We start from the raw sequence: 16,684 nt of genomic DNA, 5'->3' as shown, positions 1-16,684 counted from the left end.
GATGCAAAACTTGGGAATGCCGTATTTCCAGATATACAAAGAATGTCAGTCTTGGGAACTTGGCTGATTTAGTTGGAAGAGCATGTGACTCCTGATCTTGGGGTTGTGAGTTTGAGCACCATGTTGGGTGTAGAGATTATTTAAAAAAATAAATTAAATAAAATTAAAAAAAAAAAAAGCCAGTCTAGGGGTGCCTGGGTGGCTCAGTCGGTTGAGCGTCCGACTTCTGCTCAGGTCATGATCTCACAGTCTGTGAGTTCAAGCCCCGCGTTGGTCTCTGTGCTGACAGCTCAGAGCCTGGAGCCTGTTTCAGATTCTGTGTCTCCCTCTCTCTCTGCCCCTTCCCCACTCATGCTCTGTCTCTCTCTGTCTCTCAAAAATGAATAAATGTTAAAAAAAAATTAAAAATAAAGCCAGTCTTGAGCGAAACTGAAGCCAATGCAGCAAGGGAAGCAAGGAGAGAGCAAGAAAGATCTGGTAATGCTGAAGTTACTGGTTCCAAAATTTCCTGAAGCCTCAGTTCATTTTTCCCCCCATCTCCCACTTTCAGTTGATTATTCAGCCATTTTTCTTGATTCCTTGAACTAATTCTTCTCCTTTATTTTTGCCCAAGCAAGTTCAGGTTGGGTTTCTGTCACTTGGAACCAACAAATCTGGATAACATAAATATCATATAGTCACAACTAAACTGGACTGCCTGCTGATCCTGACCACACTTTTGCTTATGCTGTTCTTTGTGCCTAGAATGTTTCCTATTCCCACATGTCTCAACTAACCACTCAGTCTTCAAGGCCTCATCCCTCATGCACTATCTCTGATCCAACTGTAAAAATTAAACTATCCCCCTTCTAAGCTCCCCAGTCCTTTAATTTTTTTTTTTAATTTTTTTTTCAACGTTTATTTATTTTTGGGACAGAGAGAGACAGAGCATGAACGGGGGAGGGGCAGAGAGAGAGGGAGACACAGAATCGGAAACAGGCCCCAGGCTCCGAGCCATCAGCCCAGAGCCTGATGTGGGGCTCGAACTCCCGGACCGCGAGATCGTGACCTGGCTGAAGTCGGACGCTTAACCAACTGCGCCACCCAGGCGCCCCACCCAGTCCTTTAAAAGGGGAGAAAAGTTATCTTATTATACTCAGAACTCTCTAACTTGTGTTATAATTATTTATATATACACCCTCTCTACTATTTTCTTTCCAGAACAAAGATTTGCCTTGTTCATCTTGTTCCCACTGTGCTACCACAATGTCTGGCATGGATACCACTGTATAAATGTTAGTTCTTTTCTTCTTCCCCTTCTCGTGGTAGGCACACTGCTTTCCTGTAGCTTCATTATCTTCCCCTGGCATCAACATTCCATTGCCTGCTGCTGAGTGAGAAAACGTTCATCTGCGTCTGCCCCAGGCAGTTGTGTTTTGATGAAATAACACTAACAAACTGTTGTGAAAAGAATTTAATTTATCTGAAAATGGTTATTGCATTGTAGGCTTAAGGAACTATGTGAGAGAATTGGTTAGTGCAGCTTAGATGGTGGGTTGCCCTGGTATATGTGATATTTCATCTAGAATGTGGATTTCGAGTGGGAAATCCACTCGAAGGCTTGTATTCAGCAAGAAGGGACTCCATTTCCCAAAGGACTACCTGTTTTTAGTATCTCTGCTTCCTTTCAAACCTCTTTGCCAGATCAAGTATTTGTTAGTGTTAGTGAGGAAAGAGGTAATGAAGGTGTTCTCATATGCAGATATGTTAAAAAAAATTCCAGGCAACTTTTGAGGCTTGGGGGTTGGTGTTTTGAGAATACATTATTATCAAAATACGTAACTTTTTATATTTAGCTCTCAGCTTCCCTCTCAGATTCTACCACCTGGATGAAGTTCTCTCTCTTCTGCAATCTATATTCTCTTTTCTGAGTTCTCAGAATATTTATTTCTCTGCACTTTCTTTTAGTTTGCATCACACTGCTTTTTAGTAATGGCTGTGTGTGTGTGTGTGTGTGTGTGTGTGTGTGTGCAAGTCTTTAAATAAATTTAACTGGTTTTGAGTTTGGCCTATTTCAAATCTTACCTGTACCCAGAGAAAATTATAATGCTTACACACTGGTTAAAGGATGATGTATTCCAGGGGACCTATTTTTTTTTTTTTAATTCCTTTTTCAACGTTTATTTATTTTTGGGACAGAGAGAGACAGAGCATGAACGGGGGAGGGGCAGAGAGAGAGGGAGACACAGAATCGGAAACAGGCTCCCGGCTCTGAGCCATCAGCCCAGAGCCTGACGCGGGGCTCGAACTCATGGACTGCGAGATCGTGACCTGGCTGAAGTCGGACGCTTAACCGACTGCGCCACCCAGGCGCCCCAAAGGGGGACCTATTAAAATACCTATCACACATTTACAAATATCAAGTTACAATAAACATCTTGTCCTTCCTTTGTATCCTGCCTCTTTGGAGGAGCAACGGGATACACAAGTTTCAGAAGTTGGGCACCTGACTTTACAGTTTTGCTCATTCAACCAATGAAAAATATATAGGAATAGAATCCACATTGTTGGTTATTTAGCTATCTTTTTATGGATATGTATCTCCATCTTTATTTTTATTTTTTAATGTTTATTTTTGAGAGAGAGAGAGAGAGAGAGCGAGAGCAGGGGAAGGGCAGAGAGAGAGACACACAGAATCTGAAGCAGGCTCCAGGCTCTGAGCTGTCAGCACAGAGCCTGACATGGGGCTTGAACCCACGAACTGTGTGTATCTCCATCTTTCATTTTCAGAACTGTAGAGGGCATGGACCTACTTTGTATAGCCTATAGTTCTAGCGTGATGTATTATACACGGTAGGCACCGATAAATGTGAGAAATGATTGAATGATACATACACTCTCTTACAGTTTCTTTGCAGGATAACATGACTAAGAATAAAGTGCTATTAGTCATCTGAAAGTCTTTTTTGTAAGGAAGTGGAGTATAAATAAGCACATAAATAAGAATAAGGTATCATTATCACATTTTGGAAAAGCCTCTTGGCCTCTGATCTGCAATATTACCAGGATCAGAAAGACTGGCTGAGGGAACAATTGGGGACCAAGAATGTGAGGTAGAATTCATTCTCTTTTTCTGGTATTTAAACACAAGCTGTAAGAACAAAATGTTTCTAATTAAGATACCACTGATTTTTCCCTCCATTAATTCCATTTTTCTTCCAAGCTAATGGGTGTATATAATGACTCCACATCAAAGACTCTTCCCTAATGGTTTAAGAGATGTGAGTTTTATTAGAACAAAGCAGAATTCACAAGCCACAACAGAGCAACTTGTCAAAGTTATTTCAGAGTTGATTTACAAATCATTCTTCATTGTGTGTGCTGTGCTTCTAAACCTCCTTCTCCAAGATTGCTTCAGCTGTTTGCACTTCCTCTTGCTAAGTCCTTCCCCTCCATACTCTTCTCACCTTGCACTCTCCTCACATGATATTATAATGATCTATTTTCTTCCCTATCACCTTCTATTAGACCAGAAACTCCTTGAGGGCAGGTATTACATCTTGCTCAACTTAGTACATTTGGTGCCTTGCAAAAGCTCTGATCTCTTAAAAGAATGAATGATAACAGTGCCTCACATTTATACGGCACTTTAGACTTAGAAAGCAGTTTCCTATGTTATTTAACTTCCATGATATTCTGAGGCAGGCAAAAAACCCATTATCATCCATTTTTACAGATCTGAGAAGTTCAGAGAGGCTGTGTAACGTAAGGGAAAATAGGCTGCAATTTCAGGAGACACCAGAACTAATGACTATGGATTCCAGCTCTAGAGTCCTTTTCTGAACATTGGAGCTGCTCGTTTTCTGAGCCATGTGGCAAAGGCAAAGCAGACTTATTCCTTGAATGCTTTTAACTTTCTGCCTCCACACTTTGCTCCTCTCTTGGGCCTCTTTTACTTCTGACCTAGCCTTCCTGATAGGGAAGTTGAAAGATTCCATAAAAATCTACTTTTTGTTCCGTTTCCTACTTCTATTCTTGCTGGGACCTGCACCCCCACTTCATACATGCCTCATAAAGCAAATAGTGTATGTTCTCCTTGTAAGGGATGAGGAGTTAATTTCTTTAGAATATATTACATCTAAGGAAGGACCAGGTGAGAAAGACCAGAGGAAGCCATCATCTGTGTATTCCAGACCACCAGCGCTAGACATCTCGATGCCAAGAACCCCTAGCTCCAAGAAATAAGACGTAGGCCCTTGTCTTTGTTCCAGTGGGTTCCTGGATGCCTGAGAGGACATGCACACTGGACCATAATCCTTAATAAAAACCCCAGATCCTGAGCAAAGATGAGACTCTCTCTCCTTCCCTTTCTGTACTCTACGCCTTCAATAAACTGCATTCATCTCCTGCTGACTCCTATTTGATTTCTATCTTGTGAATAGCCAGGGACCATCTTGGCTGCTCCTGTGAAACCTCCTGTGGGTCCTCAGTCCATCACTACTTTTTATTTAGGAGCCACATATTTCCTATGTGCAGTTGAAAAATGAAAAATATATACTCTTCTGTTGATTCTCCAGTTCCTCTGCCTGGGACCTCTTCGTTGAGGTGTAGGATTGTGGAATATGTGGCATGAGATGGGTATGATGTGTATTTGTGGGGAAAAATGTAGCCGACTGGTGTGGCACTGAGCAGTGCACGGCTCAGAGGACTTTCAGGGCAAGGGCCAGCAATGCTGAGGCCTTGGCTTTGAGTTCCCTCTAACAGCCCCTCCCATCTCCAACATTTTTCTCTAGTGGAAATCTGGATAAATTGAACTGGTAGAGTTGGGAGAATGATACAATAAGACTCCAGAAGATGTTGATATAAATATTAAAGAGTGTTTAGAAAAGAAGTGGAGTGGTCAAGGTGAGGGTGGAAAGCCAGGGTTTACTTGCTGACATTAACTATATTTGATAATTGTCTGCAGTTGAACTCAATTGTCTAATTGTTCAATTCTCCTTTGCACATAGCTCTGAGGGTGGAAGCTAAGGAGAGGGAAGGAGGGACTCTCTTAAACGGCCTTTAAAATAAGCAGAGTCCTTTTCTTTTTAAAATTTTAACATTTATTTATTATTGAGAGACAGAGAGAGACAGCGCATGAGCAGGGGAGGGGCAGAGAGGAGGAGACACAGAATCTGAAGCAGGCTCCAGGCTCTCAGCTGTCTGCACAGAGCCCGACGCGGGGCTCAAAGTCACAAACCGCAAGATCATGACCTGAGCCAAAGTCGGACACCCAACCAACTGAGCCACCCAGGTGCTTTTTCTTGAAAAAGAATGAGTAAAAGCAATAGTTTTACAATCCAGGAAAAATGAAATGTCATGGGATACTTGAGTGGCACAGATGCCTACATCATCAGCAAGTTAAAATGAGAATGATAAGGGACTTGTTGGCCTTATCTCAGTTTCACATGCAATATCCCCATCATAAAGCACTAGCAATATCACTCCATGTATACCCACTCCCTCACATCTAGTTTACCAGAAATACACAGCATATTTTATATATAGAAACTTAAAAGTTATACACATAATAAGGCCTACCATTTAAAGAGTAATTAATATGTGCCAGGAGCTTTACATACATTTACTCCTCACAGGAACCCTGTGATAATAAGAACCAATATTATAAGTTGATAGATAAGGAACCGAGGTTTAGGGAGGTCAAACAACTTGCCCAAGGTCATAAACCAGGTAAGTAGAACTCCAGAATTCTCACCTACGTCTGATAGTGGACTTGGGCCACACTGCCTCATATATATCCAATTTAACCACTGGCAAGCACTCTGTCTTCTGCCTGTATCATAATTTTTTACATGAGTAACACATACATGGCTTGTATGTTATGAACTCCTTTTATGTCCCCAATTAGATTGTGAGCTTCTGGAGGGAAGAGAAAGGCTTCAGATCCTCACTCAGTTAAGCAGTAACTAAGTAGAATATGTTTAACAAAGGACACCAGGAAGATGGCTGGAAATGTGAAAGTCTAGTAGTAAGAAAAGATAACAGAAGGGAGGAGACAGGAATATATTCTTTCAATAATTTAATGAGGACCTGGACTGCTGTTAGGTGCTGGGTGTACGGTGATGACCAAAGCCTGTTAGCGTTCCCACTCTTCACGGGACTTCTTTGTGAAGGTCTGGGTCATGATCAAGGATGTAAGTCACCCAAGGGACAATTTAACTCGGTGTTCCTCAGCAGAAAAGAAAACTAAGGAGTGGCAGGCCCCAGCATCTGTAGGGTTCTAGCAGTCCTGCAGCGCAAAGACATAAATAAGATAGAAGTATGCCAAGTGAAACACTTTTATATGATTGAACTTGACCGGCCAGAGGTTTAGGGCCATGTGTGAGGGGAGATAAAGAGCGCAGAGAACCAGGCGCGCTTCCGAGATAAAGGGGTGTGGTCGCCCCGCCCCTGCTGCCAGCTTCCCCAAGCGTCGCTTCTTTCGCCCAGGACTCTGGGTGGTGAGGTCTTCTCCGCCCACCACGGGGAAAACGGGGACTGCTGGATGGCCCCCAACTCCTCACCCGCCCTTGTGAAACGTCTCCAATTGTGCCTCATAAGCAGAGTCCAGTCCCCGCGGGTGGACGGGGTTGTCTAGACTCCGCGAAGGCTCGAAAGGGAGGTCAGGGCGGTGCCGAAGTCCCCAGAACATAAGCCAAACCCCTGCCCCCGCCATTAAGTCTCCTTCCCTTTTCCCCTCCTCCCGCAATCCGGCGGTGGAGCTCCTCCTCCAACCCCTCTAGCCTCCCGCGCTGGGCCTTTGGGGGGGGGGGGAGGGGGGCGGGACGAGCGGTCAAGACTGCGCGAGAGTACCGCCCAAATCCCGCGAGACTTGCCTGCTGCCGCCGCCGCCGCCGCCGGCGTCGCTGCCGCCGCCTCTTACGTCTTTCCCTTTGACAAGTCGCCGCTGCTGCAGCAAAAATAAAGGACGCGGCCGCCGCAGCCGCTGCCGAGCCGAGCTCGGGTCGCCGGAGCCGCGCCCCACGCCAGCCAGCTCCGGAGCCGCGTACGGTAACGCCTCTTCTTCTGCCCTCCTGGCTGCCTGTGCGTGCGCCCCGCCGGCCCGGCAAGGCCGGCCGGGGCCGTTCCCGGGCCGCGGCCGAGCGGGGCCGCCGGGGTCCTGGGTGGGCGGCAGGCGGAGGCCTGGGGGAACCCTCCCGGCGTTGTGCGCGTCCCCGGCTTCAGAGGCCTCCCGCCGCCTGGGCGCCTACAGAGCCGTCTTAGAAACCCAGCCACTCGCACAGGGACCCGCCCCTCCAGCGGCTTTTTGTACCTGTCCCTGGGCCCTTGGGGGTCGCGTCTCTGACCTTCTCCTTCACCCCTGTATCCTCTGACGAGGGCCTTCCCCCGGCTGGGGCTGGGGTCGTGGGGCAGCGGCCCAACCCTGTTTCGGGAAAGCCTCGACCCCAGTGCCCCCAGTCACCGGCCGCCTTTTGAGGTGGAGATTGGGACGACGTGTCTTTCTCCTTTGCTCTGCCTTTGGGTGGGGGCAGCTCATCTGGTACACCTTTCTCCAAATCTCCTGCCTCGGTAGAATAACAATTTATAATGCCTGTGCTACCAAAAGAGGAGACGAGATGCATTGTTTAGTCTCTGGGTGAGATGAGGATGATGAGGAAAAGAGTTGTCCCAGGGAACATGTTGAAACCTTTTCTGTGATGAGTGGCAGGTTCTTGGGAGACACGAGGACAGGAACTGGTACCACCTTTCCCAAGAGATTATGTAAAAGACCTGCTCTCCGGCCCAGAGAGCTGTGTGCAGGGACAGAATTTGCCTTAATTTTAAAATAATGTCTATAGTACTGTAGGAAATATGGATAATAAGAGTTATAGGAATACCAAATCTTAACTAACTCGTCCTTGTAATTCCATTTCCAGAGATAGCATTTCATGGTTAGCATTTTGGTGTATTTCCTAACAGACGCTTAATTTTTTCGAATAATACGTGGCTCATCATTGATTGGGACTTCCCCATTCTGTATATGTTTCAAAATGATTTGTTTTATTTGAGTCACTTGGGTCCACTTGATTAAGACTGGTTACTTGTTCATTATCACTGGTTGTACTCTGTCATCACTGTCTCTTTCATTGGACCCTCTTCCAAAATGATTGTTAGTTAAATGGTTTTAAAAATCGAAAGTTAAACAAGTGTTAACTGCTTGGATCTAGTACATATATGTTTTTACAGTTCTTTCTTTGGTGGGTGCTGAAAAGGAGCAGTGTTTGGGGGAAGCAAACTATGATTATTCACGGTGGGGAGAAACCTCTTTTCCTCAAGGTTTTATAACATTGATTTTCATTGGTTATTTTTAGACCCAAATCATTATGTGACATTGTTTGTCATAGTGCCTTTGTGATTGGGATAGGATGGATACCTGCCTTTGATTATGCAGGTTTCTATGGTGTGAGTTTATACAAGCAAAATTTAGTGTCCTAAGTGTCTGTATGCATGTACACACACGTATAATGCGTCTACACATGGGTATATCTTGGAAGTGAGTTCAAATGTATTATTTGAGAAAAGAAAGCATTAAGTAGGGAAAATAGTAGTCTTGTAATATTTCTTTCAAATTATATGACAGTATTATATAGCAGAATGAAACATCTAGGGAGGTTGAAAATCTAGTGGTTTTAAAAAACATGATAGATTGTCATTTGTCTGCAGTTGTTATTGGAATGGATTAAATGGCCTATTAAGGCCTTTTGTAATTCTAAACTTATATGAATTTTGTTTTTCCTGAGGTTCTCTTATCACTTTGCTTCTTAAATTTCTAGTCATGCTGTTTTGCATGTGACACTTAGCCATTCATTTGCTGGTCATGTATTCCACTCCCTATGCAGGCGTCCTGGTGGTGCGTGGAGGAGAAAGCAAATGTGTCATTTAGTCTGTTTATTAATATAAACATCTTCTGGGGCGCCTGGGTGGCCTGGTTGGTTGAGCGTCTGACTTTGGCTTGGGTCATGATCTCACAGTTTGTGGGTTCCAACCTTATGTGGGGCTCTGCACTGATAGCTCAGAGCCTGGAGCCTGCTTCAGATTCTGTGTCTCCTCCCCTCTGTCTTTGCCTGTGCTGTCTCTCAAAAATAAATAAACATTAAAAAAAAAAAATATATATATATATACATATATATAAACATCGTCTGCAAATCCTATTTGATTAAAGGAATTTCAAAGACTTTGTTGTTGGTTGGTCTGGATTGGTTAGTAGAAGATGTAAATAATAAATAGCAGTAGAATTCTAAGGTTTCAAGCATTTTTTTCCTAAAAGACATTTTTTCCCCCAAATACTCCTTAGTATTTAAATTAAAAAGAATGACTCGATATATTGAACAGTTGCACTGTTAAAATTTAGATTTTCAGTAAGATAATAGTAATGAAGACTTTGTGATTTGGGGTATGGAGAGAAGTTTGTGTTAAGATAAAAGCATATTGACTTGTGAAACATTTTGAATTTTATAGTTGGACAACTATGTAATAATAAGTAAAAAACTTACTATAACCTATTAACTTTTTTAATGTAAGTAAAACTTCGGCTTAATAGACAAATGAAATGCGTTGCTACAGGCACATACTGCAGATTATCATGATGTTGAAAACAACCAGTTGGCCACATCATTTAAAAGTAAGTTTGCAAAGCCAGTGAAGTCACAACAGCTAGCAATTTTTTTTTTTTTTTGACTAAGGTCTAAGGGAACATAAAGTAGATAATTAATTTTTAGATACCAGATCTCATTTTTATGGTTTTAGTTTTTTCTGTTGTCACTTACTGGGCCCTCTAAATTAATCAGAATATTAAATTACAGATGAGATCCCTGAGCAAGGAAATATGACAGTTGCATAAGATGATCAATTGATGGATTTTATTTATTTTTAACTGTTTATTTTGAAATAATGTTAGACTTACAGAAATGTTGCAAAGATAGTACAGAGAGTTCCTATATAATACTCTTCATACATCATCTCCTGATGTTGACACTTTATATAACCAAAGTACAATGATCAAAGCCAGGAAATTAGTTTTGGTATAATACTGTTAACTAAACTACGGACTTTATTTGAATTTCACTAGTTTTCCCCCTAATGCCTTTTTTTTCTGTTGCAGGATCTAATTAATTGCATTTAGTTGTTATATCTTTCTTGTCTCTTCCAGTCTGTGACAGTTCCTCAATTTTTCCTTGTCTTTCATGATCTTGACACTTTTGATGAGTACTGTTAGTTAATTTGTAGAATTTTTCCCATTTTGGATTTGTGTGATGTTTTCTATGATTTGATTGAAATTATGTATGTTTACAAGAAAACCACAGAAATGATGTGTCCTAGGTGCATCATTTTAGAGGATACATGTTGACAGATCTTATTGCTAGTGATATTTTCACCTTGATTACTTTGTTAAGGTGGCCTCTGCTGTGTTTCCCTTATAAAGTTACTATTCATCCTTTTGGTACACGTCTTGGGAGGGGGACTATGCAGATAAACTGTTTTTCCTCAAACTTTCTGCACTGATTTTACCATGCCTTGGTAGATCTTGTCCTCACAGTTATTATGTTGCTTACCTAATGGTGATTGTGTATTTTCTTCATTTTAAAAATACATACTGTTAGAATTCTTCTATTAGGAAGTGGTATCTCTTCCTCATTTATTCGGTTATTTATTTATATAAGTATACTGTCATTGGTTATTTGTTTTATTCTACATGTTATAGCCCAATACTATTTTTTTTGTTACTCAAATTTCCCCAGTTTTTGTCATTAGGAGCCTTTTCATGTTGGCCTTCATCCTTATTCAAGAACTTCCTTATATTCTGGCACCATAGGCTATTTCTTGCTCATCTTGTACCTTTCCTTTTATCAGTCCTGGAATCAAGAACTTGTCTAAGGAAATCTGTTTCCTTTGATCAGAGAATAGAATTTAAATTAAGACCTGGATGGTAGGTGTAGTTAACAGGAGTGTCACTAATCCTAGGCCCTCAGAGGGCAGGGTTTGGAAATACAGGTATATATACTAACCCTCCCACACGTACAAATGAGTCATGAGCACACACACGCGCATGCTTGTTTATTTCTATATTTATCTTTCTATATATATTAAAAACCATGAGTTTGTATTGATAACTTCTACTCTACTCCAACACCACAGGTTCATTTTAACCTTTACTTGTTTCTTTCTTTTTTTTTTAAGTTTATTTTTTTTTTGAGAGACTGAGATAGTGCAAGCAGGGGAGGGGTAGAGAGGGAGAGAGAGAGAATCCCAATTGGGCCCCGCACCCTCAGCGTGGAGCCCGATGCTGGGCTTGAACCCACAAACTGTGAAGTCATGACCTGAGCCAAAACCAGGAGTTGGCTGCTTAATCGACTGACCCACCTCGGCCCCCAATCTTTGATTGTTTCTTATTTGTAACTTTTTTCTGATAGTGAAAAATCTGGCTTTTGTTTTCTACAGAGAATGAGATAATAATAGATCATATCCAAATTACTTGCTGACTTTTATAATGCATATCAAGTAGTTACTGATTGCTAACAGTACCCTTATGAGATGCCTATTTGCTAATTAGAGTTCAGTGTTTGTGTCCAGTGTTTTTTTTTTTTTTTTGTCTTGTCTTTAGCCTTACAGTATCTAGTCAAAATATTATTTTTTCCAAAGTTGTTTAGGTTAGTTCTTTATTTCCCCACTCCCTTTAGGGTGGTTCTGTTTTTCATCTGTAATGCAGTTAGATTCTTTTCTTTGTATTCCATTTTGGATTACCCCTCAATCCTGGTTGATTTTCATTATTGGTTTATTTATTTTGGTATATGAAACATTGTAGTTACTAAACATTACTACATAAAAAGATACAGAGAAATATCACTTCTTATTCCTACTACCCCATTTCCACCTCCATTTTCCACCTCCTTTTGCCCATCTGTTTTCCTTGCCTTGTAGGTAACCAGTCTCTTCAGTTTTTTTTTGTTTATTCTGTTATTTCTTTTACAGAAATGAACAGCCTGTGGTTTTGTTTTTTTTTTATATTCCTTTCTTCTTTCTTTCTCATACAGTTTAAAAAAAATTTTTTTTTGACATTTATTTATTATTGAGAGGCAGAGCATGAGCATGGGAGGGCAGAGAGAGGAGGAGACACAGAATCTGAAGGAGGCTCCAGGCTCTGAACTGTCAGCACAGAGTCCGATGTGGGGCTTGAACCCACAAATGACGAGATCATGACCTGAGCTGAAGTCAGATGCTCAACCGACTGAGCCACCCAGGTGCCCCTTTCTCATATAGTTTTAATTGAGATACATTTCACCCAACACAGAACTTACCTTTTTAAAGTGTACGATTTAGTGGTGTTTTGTGTATTCAAAGGTTGTGCAGCCGTTACAACTACCTAATTCAAGAATATTTTCACCACTCCAAAAAGAAACCCTGTATCCATTAGCAGTCATTTCCCCTACCATCTTCCTTAGCCCCAGTTAACACTAATTTAGTTTCTGTTTGTATAAATTTGTCTATTCTGGACGTTTCATGTAAATGGAATCATATAGTATGTGGACTTTTGTGCCTGGCTTCCTTTACTTAGCATAATTTTTTTCAGGGTTCTACCATGTAGCATGTATTAGTACTCCATTCCTTTTTATGGCTGAATAATACTCCATTATATGGATATATCACATCTATGCATCCAGTGATGGACATTGGTTTTCTATTTTTTGGCTATTGTGAATAATACTGCAAATGAGCATTCATGTACAAGTTTTTGTGTGGACATATATTTTCAGTTCCTTTGGGTATATACCTAGAAGTGGAATTACTGGGTTGTATGATAACTCTATGTTTAACTTTCTGAGTAACTGCCCAACTGTTTTCTTTTCCCTTCTTTCTTATATGAAGAGTAACATGTTATAGATACTCTTTTGCAGTTTATTTTTTTTTTTACTTATTGGAAATCACTGGATATCCTGGAAATCACTCCAAATTAGTTCATTCTTGTCCCTTTTTTTTTTTTAATTTTTTTCAACATTTATTTATTTTTGGGACAGAGAGAGACAGAGCATGAACAGGGGAGGGGCAGAGAGAGAGGGAGACACAGAATCGGAAACAGGCTCCAGGCTCCGAGCCATCAGCCCAGAGCCTGACGCGGGGCTCGAACTCATGGACCGCGAGATCGTGACCTGGCTGAAGTCGGACGCTTAACCGACTGCGCCACCCAGGCGCCCCTCTGTCTCTTTTTTAAATGTCTATTTATTTATTTTTAAGAGAGAGAGGGAGGGAGCAGGGGAAGGGCAAAGAGAGAGGAAGATAGAATCCCAAGCAGACTCCGTGCTTTTAGCGCAGAGCCCGATGTGGGGCTTGAGTCCACAAACCGTGAGATCGTGACTTGAGCCGAAATCAAGGGTCAGACACTTAACTAGTGACTGAGCCACCCAAGGGCCCCAAATTACTTCATTCGTTTTAATAACTAGTCTTCATTCTTTTTTACAGCTGTATAGCACTCTGGTCAGTAGATTTATCTAATTTATTCAGCCATTCTATGTACATTTGAGTTGTTTCCTATATTTTGCAGTTATAAACAGTATCGCAGTTAACTGACCTGTGCATATGCAGTTTTGTACTGTTAGAGGTGTATCTTTAAAGAAGATTTCTATGAGTAGGATTGCTGGGTCAAAAGTTAAGTACATATGGTAGTCCTCCCCCATATCTACAGTTTATCTTTCCATGATTTCACTTACTGGTGGTCACCAGTGGTTGAGAAGCAGATGATCCTTCTCCTGATGTATAGTCAGAAAGAAGGTTAGTAGTAGCCTAACACTATATCACAATGCCTGTCATTTACCTCACTTCATCATATGTACCTCACTACATGTAGGCATTTTATCATTTCACATCATCATAAGGTTGAGTATGGTACAATAAAATATTTTGGGAGAGACCACATTCACATAACTTTTTTTTTTTTTAAGTAAGTTCTACACCCAAAGTGGGGTTTGAACTTATGACCTTGAGATCAAGAGTCGCATGCTCTACCAACTGAGCCACCCAGGCACCCCTCATAACTTTTTTTATAGTATGCAGTTGACCTTTGAACAATTTGGGTTTGAACTACCTGGGTGCACACAGTACTATAAATGTATTTTCTCTTATGATTTACTTAGTAATATTTTCTTTTCTCTAGCTTACTTTATTGTAAGAATACAGTACATAATACATATAATGTCCAAAATATGTGTTAATTGATTGTTATTGGTAAGGCTTCCAGTCAGCAATAGGCTATTAGTAGTAAAGTTTTCAGAGAGTCAATAGTTGTATGCGGATTTTCTTTTTTTGTTTTTGAAAAAATTTTTTAACATTTATTTTTGAGACAGAGAGAGGCAGAGCATGAACGGGGGAGGGTCACAGAGAGAGGGAGACACAGAATCTGAAACAGGCTCCAGGCTCTGAGCTGTCAGCACAGAGCCCGACGCGGGGCTCGAACCCACGGACCGTGAGATCATGACCTGAGCTGAAGTCGGACGCTTAACTGACCGAGCCACCCAGGGGCCATGTATGCGGATTTTCAACTGCATGGGGTGTCGGTGCCCCCAGTCCCTGTGTTGTTCAAGGATTAGCTGTATTGTTATAATTGTCCTATTTTATTATTGTTGTTAATCTCTTACTTTACTTAGTTTATAAATTAAACTTTGTCATGGGTATGTATGTGTAGGAAAAAACATACCAGATATAGGGTTTGGTACTATCTGCGATTTCAAGTATCCACTGGGGGGTTTTGAACTGCTGTTTCAGGTATCTGCTGGGGGTCTCCCCCTTTGGGTAAGAGTAGATGACTGTATGTAGTTTTGTTAGATATTACAGAAGTGTTGTACTTGTTTGCATTCCCACCAGTAATGTATGAGAACGCCTATTTTCCTTATAACCTTACCAACAGAGAATGTGTTGTGCTATTTTTTTTTCCAGAGATGACTGATTTTTAAAAATGCCCTGTAGTAATTTCAGTGACCTGAACCTATTGTGTAGGGGCACTTAATGCCTATGGTTGGTAGGTTCTTATAGTTTGAAAATGAAATACATTGTCCACTAATATAGTGCTGATACATGTATGTTATGTGCAGGTGAAATCAATTTGAATGCAATTTCTGGTCTAGCTGGGTTTGCTCATTGAAACTTTCTGCATTTAATGGAGTTGCTGCATTGATTCATAATACCTGTACTCTGAAATACTTCTGGAGTTTAACAAAAGATAGCTGAGATTGTAAGAAGAATATTCTTTCTTCCATAGTATGTATGATTTAGTAGTTTTGGTTAACACTGTGTGCTAGTTATTTTGAACACTGTACACAGTACATAGTGAAATCATGGTATGGTAGTTATTTGACCGGTAATGGCCATATCTGGAAGCTATTATATTTCATAAGAAAGAAGGTTAATCTTAAGGAGGATGCAATCGAGAGTTTACAGTTCTAGATTAGGATAATACCAGATGTTAGTGCGACCAAGGTACTAAGACAACATGAAAAACATCCCCATCTTATAAAGTAACAAGTTCTGCCCAGCTGGAAATTTAGGTTCTTTCCCAGAAAGAACACTTTTCCAAGTGCTTGGGACACATTAATGAAAAAAAAAAAAGAGGATTCTTTTTTAAAAAAATTTTATTAACTCTCATTGGCACACAATGTTACATTAGTTTCGGGTGTGCAGCATAGTAATTTGACAAGTCCGTACAAAAAACAAAAAATCTCGCACTGGAGGAGCTTACGTTCTAGTAGTTTTCAGATGAACTGGTGTTCTCAGGAAAAGAGATGCTGAGTGCTGATTGTGAATGGAACCAATAGAGGTCTGCGTAGTCTTTTAGTAAAATTACCTTTGGTCCTATAAAAACCCCAAATGACACTTGATTTTACTAGTTACAAGGAGAAGGCCATGAAAAGTCATAGTATGGTAACATTATTCACCAATCTCTTTCTCTCTTAATTTAAAGGATTCCAAGTACTAGTGGTGCCAGTAGAGGTAGTAGTAATAGAATGATAATAATTGAATAATAGTATAGGTGAGTTTTTTTCCCTTAGCTGGGATTCCAGGAGAGAACTAAACACTAATGTTTTAGGACATTTGGACATGCACTGTATGTAAAGAATTAAGTCTTTTTCGCTGGTGCATCTAGAATGCCACTAGGTATCTACCATTCTTGGAAGAATTGAGAAAATATTTACTCCAGTATTCAGTTCAGGTTCTCTGGTTCAGATGACTAACTTCAGTTGAAAAAGGTCAGGGTCATTGTAGTCCAGATCTGTTTTTTTCTTTTTTTTTTTTGAACTCTGCCACTTGCTAGCTGAGTGATGTTGGACAAGTCTTAGTCTCTTAGTGTCAGTTTCCTGGTCTATAAAAGTGAGAGTAGTGGTAATTGCTACGTCATAAGGGTGATGTGAGGATTAAACAATGAAGTCTTTCCAGTTACATTTATCCATTTCTGTAGCTTTAAAAACTCTCTATGCTGATTGACTTCCACATTTATGTCTTGTAGCGCAGACCCTTTCCCTGAAGTCCAGGTTAGAGTTCATCTGCTCATTTCACCATTTCATTTGACTAAGAGGCATCTCAAATTAAATTTATACAATAAAGAAGGTGTGATTTCTGTCCTCTTCATTTTCTCTGAATCAGCTCTTAGTAAATGGCAGAACTAATCAACTAGTCACTTGGG

The 16,684-nt window shown here is 40.8% G+C and overlaps 1 protein-coding gene across 9 annotated transcripts in view; it reads left to right on the top strand.

Moving 5' to 3' along the window:
- Positions 1-6,872: 6,872 nt before the first annotated feature.
- Positions 6,873-16,684, top strand: part of HERC1 (HECT and RLD domain containing E3 ubiquitin protein ligase family member 1) — a 190,220-nt gene continuing 180,408 nt past the window's right edge. For 7 of the 9 annotated variants that reach the window (XM_040492927.1, XM_040492925.1, XM_040492921.1 and 4 more), the window contains exon 1: positions 6,874-7,029. The gene's annotated coding sequence lies outside the window, so the exon portion shown is untranslated. Of the gene's footprint in view, positions 7,030-16,684 lie in introns of all 9 variants that reach the window. The other 2 variants (XM_040492922.1, XM_040492920.1) reach the window with 2 other exon arrangements.

The sequence above is a fragment of the Herpailurus yagouaroundi genome, unplaced genomic scaffold (genome assembly GCF_014898765.1).
Source record: "Herpailurus yagouaroundi ecotype Mexico unplaced genomic scaffold, PumYag 184, whole genome shotgun sequence".
In the NCBI taxonomy this organism is placed as follows: Eukaryota; Metazoa; Chordata; class Mammalia; order Carnivora; family Felidae; genus Herpailurus; species Herpailurus yagouaroundi.
This window is presented reverse-complemented; position numbering and strand designations above follow the sequence as displayed.